This window comes from Herpailurus yagouaroundi, unplaced genomic scaffold (genome assembly GCF_014898765.1).
Source record: "Herpailurus yagouaroundi ecotype Mexico unplaced genomic scaffold, PumYag 29, whole genome shotgun sequence".
Classification (NCBI taxonomy): Eukaryota; Metazoa; Chordata; class Mammalia; order Carnivora; family Felidae; genus Herpailurus; species Herpailurus yagouaroundi.
The window spans coordinates 88,058,900-88,086,131 of NW_024412377.1; the positions used below are offsets into that span (position 1 = coordinate 88,058,900).

The following is a 27,232-nucleotide window of genomic DNA, read 5'->3' on the forward strand; positions in this document are numbered from 1 at the left end:
CCTCTAGCATTATGAGTAGGCAAGTCTTCAAACTACTGTTGATTTGTTCTTTACTACAGTAAGATTTGGCAAATTTAAGGGAAATTTTGGATAAATTTGTCTTAAAATTTTAATCTTGCATTTGACCTCATAAGGGTGCCTCCACCATTATCATTATTGATCTAGATCATTTCTAAGATTTTCCACCAATCACTCAAATGCAAGACCATAGTCATGCCCTATTTCTCCTGCATTCTTGGATCTTATCCCCCAAAGCCTGCCAGGCAGATTTTTGGCAAAATTGGACTCATAACTGATAATTCCTAGTGTGTGGCACCACAAGGAAAATACCTCCATTTTGACAATGGCATGGAGTAAAATGTGTAAGTTATTAGTATCTCACAAATCATACCAGTTGGGTGGCATCTAAGGTTACCTGAAACCATGCAGGAAGACAAGTCACATGACATATAGAATATCTGGGCCTATAAAAAGTTCTAAATGATGATTTAAATGTCTTTAGAGTTTCTAGGTGGGAAAGGGAAAAGTTCTGATCAAAGGATTAAAATTTAATGAAGTGGTTAAAGTTGGTGTTATGTGTTTACTGAATGTGGCCACCTCCACATATTCATATATTGAAATCATAACCCCAAATGTGATGGTATCAGGAAGTGGAGCCTTTGGGGGGTGATGAGGTCATGGGGTAGAGGCCCCATGAACGGGATTAGTGCCCCTATGAAAGAGACCCCAAAGAACCTTCTCACTGCTTCTTCCATGTGCAGACACAGTGAGAAGATAGTCATCTATGAAGTAGGAAAAAGGCCCTCATCTAACAGCACATGTGCCCATGCCTTAGACTTCTGAGTCTCCAGAACTGTGAATAATAAATTTTGTTAAGTCACTGGCCTATGGTATTTTTGTTATAGAAGTCCACAAAGATTGACAATTGGTGTCAAAGCAGAGTACCCATAGGGAAAACACTATCTGGATTCCCATGTTCCCATTTCCATTTACCTTCCCTCAACATTTTGTGAGGTTTATATTATAAAGTGGACACCCCAGACTTCAAGGCCTTTCCCTACTTTTTATTTCCTGGTGGGGAACCACCCCAGCTGTACCATCATACCACTGCATGTTCAGAACCTCTCCTTTGGCAAGTGCTCAGCAGATCTCTGCCCAGTAAGAGGATAGAACATGCCTATGGGCCATTTACACTAGCAGAGCTCTCTATTCTTTTACCTTGAGGCTTGTTGCTGCTTTGTGGTCTCCAGCAGTTTGCTTCAGGTATTTCTTGATGTCACTTAATTTTTTAAGGTTTCTCTTTGAGCTCTGACCTGTGCACTCATTGGAGAACATTAGAATTGTTCCATCCTGTTTTAATAGGATCACTCTTTCTAGCCTCTTAGATAACTAGGAGAAGTGGAGGAATATATCCTCCAGGTTTGGTCGTTTTGGAAACATTAAAATTCTTTAGTCATTGGATCATCCTATTTTGCCTCAGATAAATCTTCTTGGATCTGATAAATAAGACTTTTACTCATTTTTAATGTTTAGAGTTTTTCCCCCCCTGTGGTCAGTATTATTTAGATTCATTTTCTTCTTCTTCTTTTCTTTGCTTTTATTTCTTCCCTCTAGCTCTGCTGCCAGCTCCTGCCAAGTTTCTTTATCATCTATCTCTACAGCCAACTTAACTTTCTGAGCCAATGGTGTCAAAGCAGAATGCATATGGATGCTGTCAATCTCACGTGGTATAACTTGGAATTAATTTCTGATGCCTACCAGATATTTAAACCATGATCAGAGTAAAACTTGGGGGGACCTACAGTCTCTAAATTAAAGTGCTCTCTCCTTAACTCTCTATTCTCCCTCCTGCTCTTTTAGATCAGATGGAAAGCCTGAGTCTGCCTATAACGCAGTATGTCTTCTGCTTTTTCCTCAGCTTCTTACCTGTTTTCTAGGACTTAGGCCCACCCCCACATTCCAGCCCCACTTGTTCATGGTACCCCCACATTCCAGCCCCACTTGTTCATGATCTAACACCTTAGCACTTGCTAATCCCTTGCTTCCTATCCCTTCAAATCACTGCCTGCTCTGGTCCTGCACAGAGGAGAGGCTATCTTCAAACCCAAAAGCAGCTATGTCAGAAAACTCTCTAGCATTCGCTGTGTACACTAAGACCAACCCTCACATTTGCTGGGGCCCAACATGAGCTTGGACAATATTCTCCGGCTATTGCCTTCACTCTAGCCAGACAGACACTTGAACTAACTTGGCCAGTGCCCTTTGTCTTAGTAAATGAGCCTCTGTATGGTTCAAGCTCACTGTCCACCCACCCTAGATTTCCCTATATTAATGCCTCAAACCAAAGCTCATGTGGTATCATCACACCCAATCTAGATCCTGTGCATTCTCTCTGAATTCACTTTTCATTAGATACTAGCTGACAACCTGCTTATTTCTTTAGTCTTTTTTTTAATATGAAAGTTATTGTCAAATTGGTTGACAGAACTCATCTCAACAGGTGCCCTCCTCAATGCCCATCACCCACTTTTCCCTCCTTCCCATCCCCCCATCAACCCTCAGTTTATTCTCAGTTTTTAAGAGTCTCTTATGGTTTGGGTCCCTCCCTAACTTTTTGTTTAGTCTTATCCTCTCTTTTAAATGAACCCTCCCCAACTCCCCTACCACACAACACACCAGCTCAATAGAGAACATATTAAAGAAACCTCAATTTCATTATTGTTGAATAACTAGTTAATGAGCTCTTTAACAGAATACACGTGCATCACTAAGGCTTTAGAAGTTTTCCCCCCTTTATCTTGTTTACTCAGAACTCAAAGTAAAGTAGCATTAATATTTATTAACAATTCACTATTTGCTAGTCACTGGGCTCATAATTCAGTAGTTATTCAACCTTCACAATGTCCACATGAGGAAGATACCATTTTAACCCCACTTTCTCTGGAAGAGCATTAGACTTGGAAAGAGTAAGTAATATGCCTATGGTCGTCAAGATAATAAGTGATAGGGTCAAGATGTGAACACTGAGTTCTTGCTCTTATCCTCAATTACACTCAGTATCGCATGCCCTAAAAGAAATGTTCCTTATCCTTTACAGCCTTTTAAGTCCCACTTAGGTATTAGTTTCCCAGGAGATATTTAACTCATTCATCAAAGATTTTCTGAGCACTTAGTAAGTGCCAATGACTGTATTAAGCCCAGGGGATACATCAGTTAACTAAAGAGGTAGGATCTACTCAGTTGGACTCAGGTATAGACATATCTCTGCTGACTTAAGGAAAACATCTGCCCCAAAAGGAGGTGATCAGTGTCTTGGGGAAAGTTAGGCTCCTCCACAGCAGGATCCAAGCATAGATGGCCATATTATGTCCCCTGTGGCTGGGGCTTTTACCATAACTTCTACATTTGGTCATAAATGGGGCATTTTAAGTTAATCTACTGAGACTCTGGGATGTCATAACCAAAAAGGACAATTGAGGTCATCTGGTTTAACTGCCTTACTTTAGAAATGAAAATAAATAACGTGCTGAGAAGTTAACTTTTCAAGATGACATAAATGTGTAGTGAAAAAAATCACTTTTTAAATAGTTTTCCTAACTCCCCATCGAGTGCTTTCACTCATACATCACACAGTGTCCTAAGGAAAAAATGGGGTACATGTTGAAGCCAGAATCTCCATGGCTGTAGGCAAAAATCTCCTGACCATGGATAAGCTTCTCAAAACTAAGCTCTTTATTTTAAGCCATTGCCCATGAAGCACTTCCAGAGTTTTTCAAAGTGGTATCTAATAATTAGGCAATGGGACATATGTAGATTTGTAGAACCAGCACATAATATGACTGGTTGTAGCCGAAGGTGTACAGACTTAGTACCCATCTCCTGTTTGAAGTGGGCAAAGAACGAGAAAACTTAGAGAACCCTATCTTGGCTATCAAGCCTTCTTATTAATCAGTATCATCTCAGATTTCTCTTTTCCAGACCCTCTCATTCATACTCACCTAGGCAGCATTGTTGGGTCTCACTATTGAGGATATTAGGTTAGCATGAACTCAGTTCTGAATATCCACTACATTCCCCTCATACCAGTTTACCACTTTTGCAGTTTATCCTGGTGTTTAGGTGTATAATCTCTTTGCCTCCCCCATCCCACCCCTTGCCGTGTAGTTTTTTTTTTTTTCCTTCTGACATACTTGCTTTGTGCTATATTTAACTCCTGTACATTAGCATTAACATCCAGCCACACAAGTGAAGGTGCAGCTGTGCATTACTTCCACCAGGTACAGTAGGGGTTTATTTGGCTAATTCTCTTTGGGGATAGGGAAACAGATGCAAACACAATAAGAGAAGGGCTGAAACTTTTCTCCACAGTATACCGAATACAAATCTTTATAAGATTGTTATGTGCATGATTTTCTTCTTTTGCTTTTTACCTACCTTTTGCCTTTGGTTTTGGCTGGCACACAGAGCAACTTACAAAAAGGAAGGCTCACAATAAATAAATGTTCCCCTGAAAAGAACATGCTCTTAACATAAAAAGAAACACAAAAGATCAAGAACATAAATTGTTCTTGTAAGATTTCCAATGGCCTAGAACAGTGTCTGGTATATAGTGTGTACTCAAAAAATCGTTTAATGAATAAAACCAGATGTGATTTCTTCCCTTCTGGCTAGTCTCCCTTTGGCTGGATAGGAACTCCACCTATGCTGAGAAGGTCAAAACCATGAACCAAAGAGAGGGTATATAGTCATTACAGGCTATTTATTGATCCAATTTCTTCTGTCTTTCCTTTTTAACTTGTGATTTCTGAAATCTTCTCCTCTTCCATATTCTCCTTCCCCTCCCCCTTTTCCTTTTTAGTACAAGTCTCTCATTTGCCTTTTTTATTTACTTAAGCACTCAGACCACAGTGGTTTTTTATTTTTAGATACAGTAAATCATTGCTTTATTAGAACAAAAAACTGATGTATTCAAGGTTTTTTATCCAAGGCAACTTTTTTGTTTTGATTTGGCTTACCTTTGTCTTTGTGAGAAAGAAAATCACAAAATGCAATATTTATTTGATCCTTAGGTGGTAAAAATTTTATTTAATGGACCTGCTAAATATATGATTATAATTTTATTCAGTTAAGGAAATGGAGATGGTCTGTGGGAGAGGAAGAAGATGGCAGTATATGGGAAAAAGCACTAGGAGGGGCAAAAACACTCCTAAGTAACCGAAAGAGGTGAGAAAGACAAGTAGACTGGGAGGAAAGTGGCTAGAGACTGAAAAATCCATAGAAGGAAAAAGGTTCAAAAGGAGGGGAGTTCCACATAGACTCTCAAAGGTCTTTCTGCAGAACTTTTGTGGGGAAAACAGGGGAAGTGTAGAGGGCGATGCTCCTCTCTGCTTCACATCCACCAGAAACACAGAGGCTGTTCTCTTTTTAAAGCCCCAGATCCCATCTATGAATCTTACTCCCATCCTCTTGGTCCTTCAGCTGCTTCAGAGAGGACGCCAGCTGGAGCAAGAGGATGCTTCTAGGATGATATCCAAAGTCAGAGAACTCTACACAGACGCTGTTCTGCCTGTTATAAATGAGAGCAACTCAACTGAGGGGATTCTCAGCTAATAAAAACCTACCCACTAAAAAAAGTCTAGCCAGAGTTGATAGTGCACATATCAAGTGACACCCAGCCTGTGTCCACTCTAACTGGTCAATGCTGATGCTTTATTTATAAATAGTTTAAGTATTACTAACTACCTTCAGATAGCTAGGAAATGAAGTCATTATTTTAGATCACATGTACCTCTAATTCTTTTAAATATATTAGTATAAGCAAGTTAGTTTCATTCACTCATTCACCCAACAAATGTTTACTGAGGATTTATTATTGCCAGACAATGTGCTAAACAATGGGAAATAAAGTTTAAGACAGAATTGATGACCTGATCTCAGGGTACTTTATAGAACATTCTTAAAAAATTATATTTTGTTCCACTTTTAGTAGGGAGCCAATGAAAAGTTTTAAACAGGGGAGCAGTCCAGTCACACTTATACTCAGATACATCACTTTGATATCCAGATATAATTATGGACTAGATCAAATGGCTGTTGCAATAGTATAGGTAAGAGTGATAATCAGTTTGACCAAACCTGGAACAAAGAAACATGAGAGAGGCTTAAAACTAGAAACAGTAGGACATGGGGACACCTTAACTGTTGAGTGTTAGAGGAGTAAAGGGGGCAGGATGGTTCTCAGGTTCCTGAATGAAATGTGTGGAATGTATGGATTGCTTCAGAAGGAGGGATCCAGTCAGGGGTAGAGATGGGTGGAAAGGAAGATAGGAAGGGGGAGAAGAGCAGAGTGCTGCAGGTAGAAATGAGAACCAGGTAGCACTGAGACAAAGGCTGGGGAAGGTAACAGAGAAACTAAGAAATTATGAGCACAGTTAGAAAGAGAATCTGGGCAGTGCAGTGAAGTTCTGAGTGATTCAAAGTGGAGACTAAGAGTGTAGTTTTTTTTTTTTTTAAGACACTGAAATAGGAGACAGAATGATATAGTGGGAAGTGGGTAGGGTTTGGAGTCCAACTGATATGAAATTAAAACAGCTGTCACTTACTTGCTACAAGATCTTACACAAGTTACTCAACAATTCCCAGATTTTTTTCAAAACTTATAAAATGGAGACAACATCTTGTACATAGGATTGTTCTGAGTATTAAAGGTTATACTATGCTTAGTGTTTAGCACTATTCTAGAAGGTTCCTTTCCTGATTTTCTCTAGTTTTACCCTCCTCCAGGCCATCAACTTCTGAGTTCATTTTCAAAAAAGAGGTTAGATGAGACTAGTGCCCTGCTTATCATCCCTCATGGAAATCCTTTACCTACAGTATAGAAGCCACAAGTGGTCCTTTGTGGTCTAATCTCTGCTTATACTTTTAGCCCATTTCTCATCACTTTGGTACCTCACTCCAGCTACACCACATTTAAAGCATCATCTTTCATATCTTCAAGTCTTAGAATAAACTGCTTCCTCTTCTTAGTGTCATCTAGTTCTCTGATTATATAACCCTGTATCAACTTTTGAAGACTTAAGTTCAAGACACAGATATCTATGTATATGTCTTAGCCTGATCCCTAGTCTGCACTAACCTCCACCATCCACACATCAAAATATAGATTCTACCAGTCGTTCTTAAGCAATATTTAATTATTCGTTCATGTGTTTAATTTTCTCCCACCCAACAGACTGATACATCCATAAAAGCAAGATGATTTCTTGTTGTATCCTCAGTAATTTTACAATTAGTTGTCCAATAAATATCTGTTTAATTAATGCCTGATTTTAGTGTAAAGCCATGGGTTCCACAGGTTAAGTAGGCACTGCTTAAACATTTTAAAACCACATAAACAAAGGATAATTTAGGATAGTACTTTCTTGGGAGTCTTGTGGTCAGTTGCCTCCCCTGAGATTAGATTTGAGGTTCAGATCATTACTGTAAGGGCAAGATCCAGGCCCTAAAATCCTATTACCCTAAAGGTATATTCCCAGCCCCAATTTCTGGTCCAGAATGGAAGTCAGAGAGAGGAGGCACAGTGTGGTAGTTAAGAGCACTGGATGCTGGAGTGGTGAAATCCCTTTCACTGGCCATTACTAACTATAGGACCATGGACTACTTATTTAACCTCTCCATTGCTCAGCTTCTTTATTTATAAAATGGTGATGATAATAACAGGACATACCCCCTAGAGATGTTAGGAGGATTGGGTGAGTTAATACAAATGAGAAGATTAGAACAAATTTCACATAATAATAAGACTTAGTATACTGACTTGTGACTCCTTTTAAGGATATTAGCTGAAGTTGCGTATATGTATATACACATATATATATGTATATATATACACACATGTATATATATACAATATATACTATATATACACACACACACATATGTGTGTGTGCATGTGTGTATACCACTTTGTGCGTATATAGTTAGTAGGATATAAACCATAGGCCAATAGAATTTCATGAAAGTCCCAAGGGAGATCCATATCCTATATTGACTCTGAAATCAACATGGGCTCCCTATCATCTTTTTGTCTGAGCTTCTGCGCTCCTTCTCCAGTGATGCCAGTCAACAAATATTCTAAAATTACCTACTATGGTTGAGGCACTGTTCTATGTACAAGGAGTCAAATCCCTTCTATTCAGAGCTATTTAAAAGACCTTTAAAATCAGGGAGATTTTCCATGATTTTTGGCCTTAAAAGATCCTTACAACTAGGACAAGGAATAATCTGTTTTTTTTTTCCTCCCTGCCTTATCTATCTTTCTTTTTTCTTTTCTTCCTCTCTTCCTTTCTAAAATAGCATTCTTAACAACACATATAGGTACTATGGTGATAGCTCCCATATAAATATGGAAGAGAGAACAAGAGAGGAGAAGGAGGTAATTAACTCAATTGTACAAGGCTTTCTTTAAGAAGAAGAAAGGAATGAAATTATGGAGAACCTATTTCCAAAGAGGCAGAAAGGGTGCTGTGAAAGACATGCTTACAGTCGGACCTAGAACACAATGCTGACACCAAAACACAGTCCACTCAATTCTTACACCTGATTATGCAAAGCAGCCCACTTTCCCTCCTGCTTTTCCCTCTCTATGTAAATAATTTCTTTATAAATGGGAAAAATGGAGAACAAGCCTTTTAAACAGTTGTCATAAATTAGAATAAATTGCATTAATTCAAAATGTAAAACTAGGAGAGCCAGGAGAACATGCAACATATTTTCCCCAAATAACACTGTGAACAAGCACAAGTGTATACTGTGGGCATATGTATATCTTTCCTCTGACTGACAGCCTGAAGGAGATAGTCCATGTGATTTTTATGTTGCTGAGGTGGAAACAATCTTTATTTGGATTGAATAGCAGAGTAAACAGGAATGAATAAGAGACACAAAAGTTTACAGTACAGATGGTTTCCGATTCTTTTTTAAAAATCGCATGCGTTTTCAATTAAAAGCGCATTTGCCTTTTGTTCTAGTCGACTGTCCTAAAGACTTTTCATTGTTGTACACCACAAAAAATTAGAGGTGATCAGTAAATCGTGTTCTGCGTTTAATAATGTTACACACGCTAAATGCAGGCAGAAGTTTATCTTCTCTACTTTTCAATCTGAAAAGATTAAAGTTTATCTTATAGTTCTGTAAGTCATTAAGGAACTAAAAAACTTTGTGATAACAAGCTTAGGTAAAAAAAATAATAAACTAAGGAGGATATTCATATACACACACAGAGTGTGTGTGTGTGTGTGTGTGTGTGTACATGTATACCCATGTTTTTGGAGAGAATGGGTATAAGAGTTTAATGATTCAAGGAAAATAGTAAAAAAGTGTGCCAAAAGTGGTTTCCAGAGACACAGAATAATTTGCTTAAACTATAATGACACCCACCTATAAGCGGCATACACCTGTGCCCCTAAAAGCCTTCTTCCTAGAACTGGAAGAGTGTTTTGCTTCCCACACAGTCATCTGGCTCTGTCATCGAATGAACTGCCTTGGGTGACACAAGGAAAGGGTAACATAACGATCCATCTTCAGTCGACAAATCTGCCTTACCTGTGGTGAGAGGCAAAAGGCTATTCTGATTGAATTATCTACAACTCTTTTATAGTAATGTCAAAATGTAAAATAAAACAGCACTACCTCAATACTTATTAAGCATTTTTTTAACTTGCATAATTATGGCAGTGAATCACGGCTTATCTTTTAACCTATGTTAAACATTGCCTTTACCCCCAATATTTTTTGACCACAGACTCTAGGGCAGTCAAATGCTCTAATTCAGGGGCATTTGAGAGAAAAGAGGACAAACACACACGTCTGACTTTGAGGCTCATCCTTGTTTCTGCAGGCTCTTCTGTCTGCCTTGAAAAGGCAAGTTATGGCTCTCAAGGGTGCTCTAATCTGGAACAATTCCCACAAAACAATCAATGGCAAATCATTATTTCTTTCCTTTCCCCAAAGAACAGGATGCACAGAAAATAATGCACATGTAGTAAAGAGTTGAAAGCCTAATGCACATAGGAAACTCGCCACCCCTCCAAATCAGCACATCAGGCCACCAGATACCAGTCTCAGGCAGGAGTTAGTCATCATTTTCTTACATGAGCCATGCTCTCCTCCCTGGATTGATGCATCTTCTTCTCCTCTACATAAAGAATTAGCTGAATAAAGTAAAAATAAGAGGACTCTGGGGCCGCAGATGGCTGACCAGCTGTTTCTGAGTGACTCCCCATGCATGAATCAGTGCCTCATCTGAGCTTTAGTGCTTCCATGTTTGGGGGGCAAAATATTCTGCATTTTGGAAAAGTAGTTCATGGAAAATAATACAGCAAACTAACATTTATAGAAAACCACAGTCATTTTGTAACAAATGTCCTAAATTATGGACTCAGAAGCAGATCCAGTTTTACCCAAGGTTCTCTGTCTACAGTGCCTGTAGGTTTTTGTTGTTGTTTGTAACTGTGGCTCCTCCCAACCCCCACCCCGAGTGCCTCTTTTTTAATGATATACCACTTTATATAATATACCACACAGAAGACAAAATTTCAGCCTAGAGAAGAGGCAAGCGGTGAGGGTGGAGGATTTAAAGGGCTTCACTTTTCTGTCCCCTTTGGAGATTCATCTTATATATTTTCATTTAGTTTCATGGTAAGATTAATGCTGCTTCTGAAAGCCTCCTGGTTCCCTTTTAAACAACATTCATTTCCCAGTGCTTAAGTGCAATGTTGGGGGTATTGACAAAATAAAAGTAGAACGGAACTTTATATTCCACCCTCTTCCACTCTCTTTCAATGCGGAAGTTTCTGGCAAGGCAAGAGCTTCACTGAAGCCTTTTCCTGGTTGTTCTCTTTAATTTTAGATGATTGTTTGATGTGAATGTCTCTAAGAGAGTTTATTTTAATACGCAGAGGAGCAGAGATAGCTCCAAATGCCTATTATCAGGAAAAAGGCATTATATGTGATGGGAGAGTAAGAAACCTTCTGTGATCATTTTTATTCAATGAAAGCCATTCCTTTGGGTGGGAGAGTCAAATGCTAGTACCCACACATGCTGCATGCATACCAGCACGAGCCGGAGGAATGCAGATTTCTGTATCTGAGAGCAGCTGCTAAGTGAAATGGAACGTCCAACAGATGGCTGCATTGTCATTGTTGGGGGAGGAGGAAGGGGAGCTATTTTGGTTTTTCTGTTGAGGGTGTGTGTGTGTGTGTGTGTGTGTGTGTGTGTGTGTTTAATAGGATGCATTCTCCTCTACCTGGATCTTTCCGGTATTTTCAAGGGCTTTTTTCACTTTGAATCTTAAAAGTGGAATAAGCACTAGAGATCTTCTGGTCATTTGACATGTAATGGGAAAGGAGAGAGATCAAGGGCACATAGCTTGTTAGAGCCAAAACCAGAACTCTTTCATTAAGCCATACCACAGAGAAGTCATGCATTCTACTTACTTGAGTACTGGTATTTAACATCAATACCAAAGCTCAAGAGAAGGAAACACTCTATCATCTGTAGTTTCATAGTCTGAAAAGTACATGTATATTATTTGCTTTTAAAATTTTATGATGAAATTGCCTTGTAATTCTCAAATTGGAAGAAAGAATAAGATGCTTCCTAAGCAAAGTTCTATCAAGTCTATATTACATATTTTATTAGATGTTTGGGACAATATGACCAAATATAAACAACATGCTATAGAATTTTACAATTCTATAGTAGTTTCATATTCCATAGTATAAGCAGTTAAACTTGTAAGTCAAAGCTTGCAAAGGCCATGCTTAAAAGGCAAACAGAAAAGTGTTGAGCTCCCATCATGACCTGTCTGCAAAAGGCCTCTATCTCCCTTATGATGAGAGCTTTGGGTAAGTTGTAAAGTCACATGGCTCACCCATTGGTTCATGTTTTTTCCAGAAATAGAATCAATAGAGAACAGACAAACCCACAGTTGCCAGTTTGTACAGTCTTGTGGTTTCTGTCCGGGCCTACAGACTCGAGCAGGTCTACCAGATAATGAAGGCAAACTATTTCAGTTCCTGTGGGTCCAGAGCGCCTCAGCATAGTTCTGGTTTCAAACAAATGAATAACAAATTAAAAGGTACAGTAAAATAAGGGGGTGGTTAAAATATATTAACTAAAATCAATGGAGAAGAAACGTAGTTAAAATCCCTGCATTCTCAGCAATAGTCTGTGATGTATTTTGTTAATCTCTTAAAATTTATGTTAAAAGCCTTTTAGCAGAAAGTCAATATATTTGGGTAGATGAGCAAGTACATCATCCTGTACTGATGGCTGCATTAAACATGATGCAGAGGCTCCATTGTCTTTAGGAAAAGAACAGGGGGTCCATCCAACGGAAGTCCCACCTCAAAGAGACCAGACGCTTTTCCCAAAACAGCCTGTGGAGCCAAGCCCAGTATTATGCTCTCCTCCTCTGCCTTAGGTTCCCCGCTGACGTCAACTGGAGTCCTGGAAATGAAGCAGTATCCGAATACCAGAAGCATAGCCTAATAATAGAGCAAAAATGGAGAGCAGATGGAAAATAAAGCTTCTCGATAAAGTGAGACCTAATGTTATAAATTTGTTCAGGGAAAGAAAACAACAGCAACAAAGCGAAAAGGCCTGTAAACAGACTTATTGGTGCTAAAATTCTAGAATATGGCTGACTAGAAAAGCACCTAGATACTTAGAAATCGCCCAGAAAAAGAATGAAAAATAAACAGGAAAACAAGCAAAATCAAGTTTTGGATTAGTTTGAAACACAGCTACTAAATGTGCCCAGGGTTGAAAATGATACCAAACCCAAACTAGAAAACTAAAATAGATGATTAGCAGCTTCCTTTACCCATGATTTGTACATAACTGCACCATTGTATTTGCATCCCACCTTGAACAGTCAGCTTATGCCCATGGATAAATTTTGCTGGGACAACACAGGTGTAAATTCTGAACATGGCAGTGAAATGGTTTGGATCAAAAGTAAAAGTTGTTGTTGTTGTTGTTGTTTTTTCCAAAGGTGCCCTGTTATACCCAGAACTCCTAGAAATGTTCTTACAAGTTACTTACCCCATCCCTGTTGTGTGTGTGTCTCTCTCTTTGTATGCAGTCAAAGCCATCAAAGTCTACTACTTTATCTCTTGGCATGGCTTTGACATATTCAAATACTCCATTTAATTTTCTGGGATGAGCAGCAAACTCTTGAAACAAACCTCCTCTTAATTTTTCCTGTGTATACATTTCTGTAGACAGAAATTTTTAGATCTTAATAATCTTAATAATTGGACTTGTAAACATGTTACTTTTTTATATAGACAAAGAAGGCTCAAAGACATTAAGATTGAGCTGTAATTTCAGACTGTAAATACATGTTCTATCAGGAGACCATGAAGGAACATCAAATATGTTCTATTTGAGAAACATTCTCCATTTTCTTATAAGAATGACCTTCTGGTTGGAAAAGTGATGAGGTAAAGTTTTAACACAGAGATACATTTCTCTTATTTTCACTATTTAACCACTGACAGGATTAAGGGGGGGAAGCCAATTTTAAAAAAATATTTCACATTTTTGTCCTTTTACTCTAATGGTTTCTGAACTCTGTTTCTAGCATGCATAAAAAGAAATCTTGTTTCTTCAGGGAGCCTTCTTGGTTCTGCCTCTTCAACCGCTTTACTCTGCCTAGCCAACATTTTTCTTTGAGTCTCATTTCCTTGAGCTTTGCTTGATCTTGTGAACCTGACATTTCAGACTCCACCTCACTCCTAGGTAGAGTTCCCTTGCCTTGGGCTTCAACTTCAGTCTCTATTCCTCACCTTGAGACTCAGCACAAGCCCAGTCCATTCCTTGCCAGGCTCCTAGATGCCCAGTCCAACAGAGCCCCAGGCCTCCTGCCAACTTCAAGAGAAGATATTGGACACCCATCTCTGTTTGGAAGGTCCTCAACCAGATAGATCACAGGGAACTATTCTAAAGTAATGAATCACTGATACAGTGTAAAAGTATGGACGTACAGACATAAGAATCACAGATGACTTTTGAGTTAGAAGACACCTAGAGGTCATTTATTTAATAAGAGAGGAAAGTATTACTTAAACCCAGTTGATAATCTAGAATTTCTGTAAGAAGAGAGTGATATAATGTATATAAAGTGTTTTATAAACTCTATAGCACTATACTTGTATGCATAGTCAGTGTTTGTCTTCTAGGTAGTATGTTTGAGAGTTATTCCAGAGATGCTGCCATTACTCAAAATGTTTTAAATCTCTTCCTTAAAATTGTCATCTGAGGCAGTTAAGATTGTCACTGTACAGTCACATCTTGTTCTTATCAGTAAAGGTATTATCCAGGGCTCAGACATTCATCTCAGATTTAATCTTAAATGTCTTCAAAGGCAGAAACCATGTCTGTCTTGCTCCTTGCTCCTGGTATACTGCCTGCCACTTAGTAAGTACCTAATAATTATTTGTTCAAGGAGTTTTTTTTTTTAAAGATCTAACCCACCCTCAGAGAATGATGATTTGCTATGATTGATAGGCAAAGTCTCTGAAGACATTTCAAAAGAGAATTTCCCAAATAAAAATTACTTTTGAGCCATAACACTGTTGTTGGAATAAGTTCAAGGTTATTCATTTGAATGGGACAACATTCATTGTATTTACACATCTGTGTTCTGGCTGACCCCTTTATAGTGTTACATTTATTTATATCTCACCTTTTTTTTTTTTTAAAGGCATTTGAAAAACAGCAACAAAAAGAAACCCATAACAATAACGTTAATAAAATAAAATAATGTCATTATATCTCAGATATGAATGGCAAAAAGCAGCCCACAGGGTGGGTCCCTTCTGGGTAGTTAGCTAAGGAGTGACAGTAAGTAACAAGAAACAGAGAACAAATGAGGCTCGCACCGTCTCAAGCACATGTCTGCATGCCATCTGGCCCTTGTTCCCTGTTGAGTAAAAGAGTTACTTACAGCCAGTAAGAATGCAGTCATAAGGAAACATTCGAGGGTGACTGGGGTGACGAGATTCCCAGATTGATACGGAGTGCCCAGGAAGAAGGGCATCTGCGTGTCATGGTAACCAATCATCACTGTTTTTTGAGGAATCCGTGTGACACATAAAAGTGAGAACAGTCCCTCTCCAGTAGGCTGATGTTTTGTTTGAAAAGGAAAAAATGAGCACAATACTGAGTGGGGAAGGCATATTAATCACAAGACAAGGTTGTCCACCTTTCTCACATGTGAGTTGCTCTCAGGAGAGTCTAACAGTAGTGATTTTACAACTGTTTTAAAACTCATTAGGCACAAAGGAAAAGCCCAGTTCACAGCACAAAAACATGAACTTTCTCCCATATTTCAACTAGTTCCAGTCTACAGCATCCTGGCCAGGCTAGGATGAGGTTATATATTTTATGAATCCTGTTGGGCTTAGGGCTTGCATTAGTGATTTCTCAGTGAACATGTTTACTTGTTCTTTTTACTGCTCTCTGAAACACTGGATTAAGAACATTAAAACAGGTCCAGCTAAAAGCATAGCAAAATGTGGTACCTCATAAAAATGAAACCAAGGAGTGTTCAGAAGAAGAAATAGAGAATGCTGAATTTCTCACCAGACCACCAGCTTATTCATTTTGGAGCTACTCTGGTTTTGATGAGGACCAGAGCATGGGTGTCATTCGTGATGTGTGGTATCCACAAGAACAATAAGTCATTTCTTTTCTAGAAATAAGTTATTCCAGGGCCATAATAAAAAGAAGGAAGTATTACTTGAATTCTGAATGGTTGAAAATTTGAGTTCTGTCCTTCAGCTAAGGAGAAAATATCAAAGGCAGCTTCATGCCTGCTTTTCTGTAATCTTTCCTAGAGAATTTTTGAACTAGCATCACTCCCTTAAATCCTACCCCAAGACTGGGTTCTAGTACAATCTCCACAGTGCCTCGAGAGTAAATTTCTAAACTGCAAATATGATTCTGTAACTACAGAAGTTAAAATTATTTTATGTCATCCATGTTACAGACTGAAGTCTGATTTCTAAGCTTAACATATGAAGATTTGTAAAAAACTGGCTCTTTCTTATCTTTCCGACCTCACCTTCTATAGCTCAAGCATGTACATTCTAAGCTCTAGCCATAATGAATGAATCCATGATTCCACTGTGTTCACTTATACCTCTCTTCTCTCAGAGGAAGACATAGTTTCATTCACCCTATTTTCTAGAAAACTGTTCATTCTTCAGGACACAGACTCTCATTTTCTCTCTGAAGACTTTTGCCATCATTCTCACTTTCACCCCTAACCATGCAGACTTAAATACTGCCGTATACACTTCTAAACAGTACAAAATGTTTTGAACCATTTTGATGCCATTTTGACTTTGAGGGCATTTTGGGCCTGCTGGTATAATAACATTAACCTTCACTTCCAAAGTGACAAAGCACATGAGCATATATCCAATTCCGCTCTATCTCTATGGCTGTTCTCTATCCACACCCCACAGGGTAATGACCTGCTTGAAAAAGATTTGGCTTTAATTACTGTATTTGTCTGCTCCGACTGCCATAACATAGTGTCATGGACTGAGTGCTTAAATGACAGAATCTTATTTTCTCACAATTCTGGAGGCTAGAAGTCCATGTTCAAGGTGTCAGGTGATTTGGTTTCTGGAGAGACTCTCTTCCTGGCTTATAGATGGCTGCCTTCTTGCTATATCCTCACTTGGCCTTTCCTCAGGACATGTGACGTGTAAGGGAGAGAGAGAGGGAGAGGAGAAACAACAAGAAAGAGACAGAGAGGGAGGGAGAGGACAAGGAGGGAGGGAAAGAGCTTGTTCACTGGTTTCTTTTTTTATAAAAACACTAATCCTAACAGGTCAGGGTTCCACCCTTATAATGGCACTTAATCTTAATGACTTCCTTACAGGCCTCATCTCCAAATAGAGTCATACAGGGGGTTAGGGCCTTAGTGTATGAATTTGGGGGGACATAACAATTCAATCTAAAACAATCACCTAATGTTCTCAATATCCAACAGAAGTCCCTCCAATGCCTGTAAACATTTGTGCTTTGATTAAATGCCATAACACATAAACAGAGAATGAGGAAAACTGTTCAACTCATTAATCAATCTAAAGTATATACTCATTTATGTATACCATGTACAAATCCCTATTATAAACATGCCACTGTTCTTAAGGAATTCATAATCAAGTAATCTAATTGAGAATTTAAATAGAAGTAAGTGCCAAATAAGTAGTTCAAATCATAAGCAACTACAGGGTAAAGGAAAGGGTTTGGACTCAGAAAACAAATGTGAGTTCAAAATCTAGCCCTGCCACTTACCATCTACATGACCTTAAAGTAAGCTGCTTAATTTCTCCAAGCTTCAGTGCCCTTGCCTTTAATAACATGGCGACATAATGAAGCAAGTGAGACAGAGTTCATAAATTCACTTTTGGAAATGCTAACACCACATACACAAAGAGAGGTGTGGCTATGCCCTTAGAGAAAGCTCCTTTGACAGGATCATTGATACCTCCTTTCTTCCTAAGTGGGGAGGGCAGCTTTTTTGCAGGGCGTTGCCTCCCTATAAGGCAGGCCCTGCTGCATTAGCCACATTTGCACATGCCTTTAACCATCACTCTCAAAACAGCGTTTTATGCTAGTGCCCAACCAGGGAAAGAAGAGCTCTTGCTCATGTTCTACATTTGCTTTCTTGCATGGAAGAGAATCAGCATACTTCAGTTCTGAATCAGAGAAAGTGTGGCAAAAGCAGAATGAAAAATCCTTCACAAACAAATACCACATGGGTTACTTCAAGGCTCCACGCATTCTCGTGGAAACACTCAAGCACTAAAAGTGTTAAACCTAACACTGAAATGACTAAGTGATTTAAACATGGAGGACACCATACAGTGAAAATCCTTATTAAAGACCTATTAAATATGTCATCATGTGCTATAAGCAGAGAATTATCTGTCAGTGATGGAACATTCACTCTGTGGTCAGTAGAAAAAGGGAAAGTTGACCTTGCCCAATTGGTAACTATGGCTTCACCTTACATTCAACAACTATCAGATGATATTCCCAAATCTTAAATAAGTGTGTGGTATTTGCAGAGTTCATGGCAGCAAATTAAGTCCAGGTGGAGCTGCACAGGAAAAACAGGAAAAAAGGCTCCTCACCAGAAATAAGAGAGGAGCATGGGAGGACAGATTCTGACACCCCAGGCTCCCAAACCCCCTGTTGAGAAGAAATAGACTCGTGTGTGTGTGTGTGTGTGTGTGTGTGTCACACCCCACAACCCCCCCACATACACACATGCACGCCACACACAAGCACACGTTATTTATTTATTTATAAACAGCCTCACTTCTACTGACACTGGCAATGCTCTCCATTTTCATTACATGTTGAAGACAAGAATTAAGGGGTAGAAAGAAAAGAACTGTGCATTCAAAGCTCAGCTCCAGAATTGGCTTTGTATTTATTATTGCATATATATCAAAAGCAACAAAAGACCACAGTGAAAGAAATAGACTGGGAAAACCTAAATTGAAAATGTAACTGAAGCATCATGAACTGACAAATACGGCTTTTAATACGTTAATTTATTTTCTTTCTGCTCCTTAACAAATGTAAAGGTGTCAATGCATATAAAAAATATCACTTGAGCTGCTAGCAAAATACTAAAGCTAAAGCATGAGGTGACACTCCCAGCTGTAGGAAATGTAAGTCGCTTGTCCAAATCACTGAGTGGTCAGGGCATGCTTTACAAATCTCTTAAATATCTGCCTCCAAGCTCCTCACAAGGGAGTTCACACAGGCAGAGACATATTTTTCTTCTTAATCACGTACCTTTTAAGATTCATAATTTGGGATGAGCAAAAGGCTCGGCAGGAGGTGGGGATGAATTAAAAACCATAAAATTGATGCTATCACTCTGATTGACACACCAGTAGTGCAGCATACATTTCCTGTTTGTCAGGAATGAAAGGTGTTCACATTCTGTAATAATACCTAATAATGTTTTGGAAAGACAAACTGCTGTCTGACTACATTTTAGCAAGATGGATTTTTTTTTTCCCCTTTCTGGCAGCACTGAAATCAGAAGCTAGAGTATATATTACAACCCTTTATAAAAGATGACCTAGATATTTAATAGCTGCAGCTATTCCAGTCCACTACCTGGACCTCCCCAGGTCTCTGATGCTATATTCTAGTATGCCTGAAATCACCATTACACCTTAAGACTAATTCAAGACAGTGTCCAGGGAGCTAGCTGTCCAGCACTGCCATAATAAACTTAAGGGAACAAGTATCCTTTGCTACCTATAGCCGTCTCATCACGAAATTGGCCAGCCCTCTACTTATCGTTTGTCTAATCTGACAATTACTATTCTGTGCAGGGTAATAAAGAGAATCTTGTACATGTGGATCAGGAGACCTGAATCCCTCTAGCTGCCATGTCTCTGACTAGGTAAACATGAACAAGCCACTTAACCTGTCCACATTTCATACTCATTATTTTAAAGAGATGCTTCCACACGCCTTGACTACCTGATGGGTTGGTGAAAACACAAAAGCAAAATGACAGTTTTGTAACTTCATCATTTAGATCCTAAATATGAATTTATGTTTGTTAAAGGATCTGGGGGATTTTGAAAGTCATCTATTTCTGGGGTGATAATTAAGCCAAAGGAAGAGGAAAGACACAGTACAACACTAGATCTTATATGACAGGACTATATCAGAAAAAAATCAAATATAATTATAGCCATTCAAGAATTACTCCTATGGTGAACTTTGAGCCAAAGATGTAGTCCTCAACTTACTGCCCTATTATTATCAGTTGTGTTCCTATTGAGTATTGATTGTAGGCACTCACTACCTAAGGTCTCAAAATAATAAAAGCAGTATTTGGGGGAAAGGAGAATAAAGGGAAAACATGAAATAATTCTGAAAATTTCAGGAGGAAAATGGAACAGGAATGTTTGTGTTAAATATTTTAATGACACATTTTTGCATTTTAATCCCTGGGATTCTGCTGGTTCCAAGGAAGATGTCAAGAAAATAAAAATGTAAAATCAGTGTAATAATAAATGTCTAATAATACCAATTTACAAGTATTGGGCACTAACTAGAGTCTGAATAATCCTTTGTCTCCAGAATTATAAACACAGATTCTGATACTTTGGAAAGCCTAAGGAAAACTGACCTAAACGAAAAAGGGAGGATATTACGTAGATCCTGCTCTTGGTAAGAATACTGTTGCAAAAGGATCAAAAGTACTTTTGAATACAATTTATTGCTGTTGTTTTTGCTAAATCAAATAAAGGCTTTAAGCAAAAACAGGTTTCAAGCCTTCTGCTTATAATTGCACTTCATGTGACTTGACAATGCTGATTTCTGTGTAATTTTTTAAATCCATGTTTGGTAAAAAAAAAAAAGAAAGAGCTTTTCTACCAGTTCTTCAAAGTTCTAATAAAATCAGCTTGCTGGTGAACATGCTTACAGACACAGTGCAAATTTAGTCATAGAGAAGCTCAGCAGTCACTCTGCTACACCCAGTTGGTCCATGCTAAACCTGCAAGAGTTATGGTGCACCTCTTTCAGGATTTGAATGTATTTCAGTCATGGCCTGAATTAAATTATATGCACTAACACTGAAGTTAAGAAGAGAATGCATGGATCACCGTCCTCATAACCTTCAAGAGGCACTCCATAGACTGCTGTCTGTTTCTTGAGTTAGATTGACAGAAACTGGAAGGAAAGCATGAGCAAAAGGGATCTTGAGTGCCATCAGCTGAAATTTACCTAAACCCCCACAGCAAAATATAATCTGGAAGAAATAAGAGGTTCACCTTTTGGTTCTAGTTAATGATAACTTGAAGGTTGGCTTAAGTAATATCCATCCCTCTACTTGCTAAGTTCCCTAAATGTGGTTCTAAAAAATAATGTTAAGTATTCAGGCCAGAGATATTTATCAGAAGGATGTGATTTAAATGGCTATGTACCTCATGGCAAGCCTTACAGAAAAATATAGGTACAAATATGCATAAGTCATATTTATATACTTTCTGTAAAATTAGACTGGCATTAATTAAATGGCAGAAAAGGCAATGAGAGCATTGTTTGGAAGGTAGCTTGTTCCAAGTTCTGATTATAACTTGCTTCCCAAAGAAGGAGCCGCCCACAGCTTAGAAGACAGATGAGAAGATCATCATCACAGATTTGCTGTGAACAGCTCTGCTCAGCTCTGTCCCTGCCAGACTTGGGGCCACACATACCCTTCTAAGAGGGCTAAAGAAGATTCACAAAGAGCACTGCTTCTTGCTCCAGCTTTGGCAAGAGCAGAGGATGATTTTGTCTTTCGGTAACTTGAAACCTTCCTGTAGTGCTGAGAACTGCTCTCAATAGCAAAGTTGTTATCATCGTCATTACACCTAACATTTACTGAGCATTTACTACGTGCCAGGCACCAATTGCTTTGCATCTCATCTTATCTTCACAGTAATCCCATGAGTGAGTAATATAATTACCCAAATTTCATGGAAGAAGAAACCGAGGCCGAGGCCAAAATTTGCCCATGGTTACAAAAAAATGGTGAGTGCCAGCGCTGGGACTTGAATTCAGACAACCTCATTCTTTGAGAATCGTCACTTTTTGTAACCACATTTTAGAGTAGTTTAATCAGCTGCAGACAACCCATGGATCAGGCATTTTTAAATGCCACCCCACTTACAAATCTCTTCCTATTTATTCATTAATTGTTTGAAGAATTAAGAGTGCCAGGAACTGTCTTAAGCACTGGGAATTCAGCATTGATCAAGGCAAACTCTCTACCTGTGTCAAGCTTACATTCTATATTCTGCACACATAGCCTCCTTTATTCCTTAAAATAACCGTGTAAGTCTGAGCCCCTTAGTATCACCCACTTTTTAGACAGGGAGCCCGAGCTCAGAGAAGTAAAACAACTTACCCAAGGCCACACAACTGGTAAATGGGACGACTGGGGTTTACCGCTTAACCTTCAGACTGTTGATCCTTCATTCTGCCATGCTTCTGTTACCCAATTACTATGGTTCCAAAATGGCTTTCATTAGTTGGGTAGAATGTTAGTACTGCAGGGAAAGAAAATAAGACCAAGTTGGCCCTTTTCCTCCTAATTTATTCTCTTTTTCCCCCATTTCTTGGTCCTTACCTCTGTCATGCTTCAGGTACCCACTGTCTTCTGGTTGCCCACAATTTCCCACTTCTGTACCTTCCACACCCACCCCACAAGCCTGTTCTCTGCCCTCCTCCTGCTTTATATATTCCCCCTCTGTTCCTCACTCATCCCACATCTATACCTTAGGGTTAATCTTAGCTCTCACTCTTCACTTTAGATAGCAGCCCTGACATGTTGTAGAAAGTGACCTAAAAGGAGTCCCTTCTATCATTATACCAGGAAAGACTTGTCCCTAGTAAGTCACATATGTTATTATCTCAGAATTTCTTGAGTGAATTTTCCCATAAAAAGTCTCCCATGTGGTATTTATATTCTATAGTATTTACTGCATATATATATATATATATATATATATATATATATATGGGCTAAATATGTTCCTGGATGCTGGCTAGCAAAATTTAACAGTGGGTAATATGCTTTGAATTCCAATCAACAAAACTACAAGTGACCTCTGGCAAAGATTTCCTCAGTAACACATTCCTGTCTTCACTATTATTCACAATAAAGAGTGGGAAGCAGGAAAATTTAAAAAAAAATAAATTTAAAAAATAAACATGTTATTCCTTAATATTGGAGAAATAGGGACCAATGTAATAAGCACAGTGTAGAAAAAGATAATTTTTTTAAAGAAAGAAAGAATTTAAACTTACAGGTGGCAGCAGTAGGGGCTGTAGGAGACAAAGATAAACATTTCTGACTTGAGAGATTTTCAGGTCTACAGAGAAACCCTGAATCCAAATGACATTCAGGAACCTCCTCAGTTGGGCCCTAATTTTTTCACTTGGGGTAAGCCCCATAAGAATAAAGAACACATCTGATTTTGCTCAACATTATATGAGCAGCTTTAGCACAGGGCCTGAGACATAGTAGGCACTTAAAAAATGATTACTGAGGGGCGCCTGGGTGGCGCAGTCGGTTAAGCGTCCGACTTCAGCCAGGTCACGATCTCGCGGTCCGTGAGTTCGAGCCCCGCGTCAGGCTCTGGGCTGATGGCTCAGAGCCTGGAGCCTGTTTCCGATTCTGTGTCTCCCTCTCTCTCTGCCCCTCCCCCGTTCATGCTCTGTCTCTCTCTGTCCCAAAAATAAATAAAAACGTTGAAAAAAAATTAAAAAAAAAATGATTACTGAATGAAAGAATGTCATTCTTGACTTCTCTTCAGCCACCCTCACGATCTCTTTCCCAATCAGCAGAGCCCTCTGTTGACCAGTATTCCTTAAGCCTGGGTTTCCACACTGTGCTTTTCTTTCAGGCAGTAACCTTTGTCTGTATCACCTTTTCCTCCCTTCCAGCCCTGGTGAAATGAGATTCTTTAGGCCAATGTGAAAATTGTTTCTTATGATTCTCCTTGGCTGGGATTTTGGCTTGAATACAGAGAGGCCAGCCCTTGCCCACAACATCTCAAGTTGGGACAGTAGGTGACCCACCCTTCCCCTTGCTGGCAGGGCACTGGGCTGTTTGGCCAGGTTTGGGAGAGGGCTTCTTGCCCACCTCAGATACAAAGTATATATCACCATAGAGGTTGTGTTCCTTGGAGGGTGCCCATTCATTTGTGCAAAGGGGAAACTGCCTTCCTCACCCTCCTGGCCCCCACATTATCATTGTACAGTGGGGACTCTGAATGTTATGTAGCCAGTGCTAGATCTGAGAATAAAACAATTGTGTCTTCCTTTAAGCAAACACTGCAACTTGTCCGTATAAGTTGTTGAAGAATTCCCTAAGAGTAAAAGGGCCTTCACTAGTCATCTCAGCCTCTGGTTTTGCACACAGACTTGTTAACTGACTTCAGAAAGGAAAAATATCATTTTATTTCACACAAAAATGTAGGCAATCCCAAATCCAAATTTACTTCCACAGATCAGAAAATGGACTAAATAACACTGATTCCTTTTCTTTTTTTCTAGAATTATCATTCATCTTTTTCAAGAGGAGAATATTATAAATTTACTATGCTACTCGTAAATGCCTTTCTGCCAGATTAATAGAAAACCTTTAGAAGCTGGACTTGTAACTTATTCTGGGATATGGTCTTCCACAAACAATTGGGTACTGTTCAAATATAATGATTATACTATTCATTCATAACTATCATCTCCCAACTATTTACTGTGTGCAAAATATAATAGCAGGTACCGTTAGAAGCTGATCCCTTAGTTTAGGCTTTAACTTGGCCCTGCGCAAGACCACTGTAGGCAGTTGCCCACCTAATAGGGGAAATGGGAACTAAATGCAGACTTTACTCTATTTGCCAAACCACATAACCTGGCATGGGGTTGGCTGCGTCCACCCAAGGGAAGCTGCACCTTCTTCCTAATTTTCACAAAGTACCCTCTTGACCCTGCCCCTCCTTCTGCACAAAACTCTTAAGCTGCATTTGGCCCATTTGTGATTTCTTTTCTCTCTCCAGAGTCATCAGTGTTCAGTGGAACATCCTTTCAGTTGCATGAAGATGCCAAACTAGAGGAAAGAGGACACACCATGTGATTTCCCAAGGGCCATCATTTCCCAAGGGATGGTTGTGACTGAGGGGACACAAAAACAAACAGTCTAAAACCAACAGATATTCCTGTCTAAAGTATCTTTTTATAGCACAGCATAGCTGTATTCAATATAAAACAAGGAGAGTGATAACTGAATGTGAATTACAAAGCAGAATTTTAATCATGATACGTGAGTTAATAATACACATGAGTTAAACTCATAATACATGAATTAAAGAAAATAACTGGAACCCCTTTTCATATTTTATTGTCAAAAGTTTTACCAAATAGGTGGTTTATTTGGAAAAGTAGCACCTCTTTGAAATTAACTCTTGATTTGTAAAAGTTCAGATTGTTCCTATCTACTTGGTCAACTAAAAGTGATTATTTTTATTGCTATAAGCCATGCATGTTGGTCTTTGAGAAATATGCCATTAATCATGGTTAAATTGTATAGGCTCAAAAATCTCTAAGACCTGCAAGAAAAAAAAACAAAATCCAAAAATGTTGTAAAATTATTTATTAGTCTATAAAAAGTTGTGTGGACTTTCTACAAAACCAGCAATTGGAAAATGACAAAATTGTTACTTTATCCCTAGAGAATCTTTACACATTTACCTCAAAGGGAGGAATAGAGTCAATTACTTCTATTTCAAATAGATACTCCCTTTGACAAGTATGCAAATCATACTGGAACTATACATCTGAGCTTTTTAATTGTGACAACTCTGAGATACTACTTGGTAAAGAAGATTGTGCTATTACCTCTCCAGTCTGTTCTCAAAGGGAATAACACTCATGTTTCCGAGGCAGAGAGAGCACCAAGAGGTGAGGTTCTGTCCACTCCTGCTGTGGACTGAATTGTGTTCCTCCCTCCACCCACCAATTTATATGTTGAAGCCCTAATCACCAATGTGAGTATATCTGGAGATGGAGCCTTTAAGAAGGTGATTAAAATTAAAAGAGGTCATAAGGGTCGAGCCCTAATCCAGTAGAACTCTTGCTCTTTTAAGAAGAGGAAGAGACATCAGAGCTGTTTCTCTGCTATTTAAGGACATTTTGAGAAGGCAGTCATCTGCAAACCAGGAAAACAGCCGTCACCAGAGTCCAACCATGCTGGCAACCTGATCTTGGGCATCCAGCCTCCAGAACTGTGAGAAATACATTTCTGCTGTGTAAGTCACCCAGTCTACAGTATTTTGATATGGCAGCCCAAGCTAACATAACCCCTTAAGTAACCTAGCCAAAAATTATTATTTTTTCAGCAAATAAGGAGAAAGAAAAAATGTTTTATATGATTTTAATTTTTGTAGGGTTGCCTGGGTGGCTCAGGCAGTTGAGCATCCAAATCTTGATCTCAGCTCAGGTCTTGATCTCAGGGCCCTGAGTTCAAGCTCTGAGTTGAGCTGCATGCTGGACATGGAATCTACTATTTTAAAAAAACGATTGCAATTTTTATAAGAAAAAATGTGAATAAAACCATCTTTGAAAATTGAGTTCTCTTTATTTTTTGTAATACACAGCCTAAGAAAATTTGGTGTTCTTGCTATTCAAACATAGCTTCAAAAGAAATAGCATTGCTTCTGCCAATCTTACATAACTTGATACCAAAATAACAATCCAATTAAAAAATGGGCAGAGGACATGAATAGACATTTTTTCAAAGTAGACATACAGATGTCCAATAAACATATTAAAATATGTTAAACATCATTCATCATTAGGGAAATGCAAATCCAAAACACAGTGAGATTTCCCCTTATTATCTATCAGAATGGCTAAAATCAAAAAGATAAGAAATAACAAGTGTTGGTAAGGATGTGGAGAATAAGGAACCTTTGTGCTCTGTTGGTGGGAATGTAAACTGGTACAGCCACTGTGGAAAACAGTATGGAGTTTCCTCAAAAAATTAAAAATACCATATGATCCAATAATTTTACAATTTTTACCCAAGGAAAACAAAAAAAAAATTGAAAAGATTTATGCACCCTTATATTTACTGAAACATTATTTGCAATAGCCAAGATATGGAAGCAACCCAAGTGTCCACTGATACATGAATAAAGATGAAGTATGCACTCACACACACATGCACGTGCACACACATACACATACACACACACACACACACACACACACACACACACAACACAGATGAATATTACAAAGCCACAGAAAAGATGAGCATTTTGGGGCGCCTGGGTGGCTCAGTCAGTTGAGCATCCGACTTTGGCTCAGGTCATGATCTCACAGTTTGTGAGTTCGAGCCCCGCATCAGGCTCTGTGCTGACAGCTCAGAGCCTGGAGCCTGCTTCTGATTCACTGTCTCCCTCTCTCTCTGCCCCTCCCCCACTCATGCTCGCTCTCTCTCTCAAAAATAAAAATTTAAAATTTTTTTTAAAAAAAGGATGAGCATTTTATAATTTGTAACAACACAGATGGGCCTACAGGACCTTATGTGTCAACAAGGATGGACCTAGAGGG

At 38.8% G+C, this 27,232-nt stretch overlaps 1 long non-coding RNA gene across 4 annotated transcripts in view; it reads left to right on the forward strand.

The window, feature by feature from the left end:
- LOC121013317 (uncharacterized) overlaps positions 1–26,244 on the forward strand; it is a 185,233-nt gene extending 158,989 nt beyond the window's left edge. For 2 of the 4 annotated variants that reach the window (XR_005782636.1, XR_005782634.1), the window contains 5 exons: positions 20,207–20,296; positions 21,221–21,413; positions 21,552–21,643; positions 24,173–24,314; positions 24,676–26,244. This is a non-coding gene — a long non-coding RNA (uncharacterized LOC121013317). The remainder of the gene's footprint in view (positions 1–20,206; positions 20,297–21,220; positions 21,414–21,551; positions 21,644–24,172; positions 24,315–24,675) is intronic. The other 2 variants (XR_005782638.1, XR_005782637.1) reach the window with 2 other exon arrangements.
- The last annotated feature ends 988 nt before the right edge of the window (positions 26,245–27,232 follow it).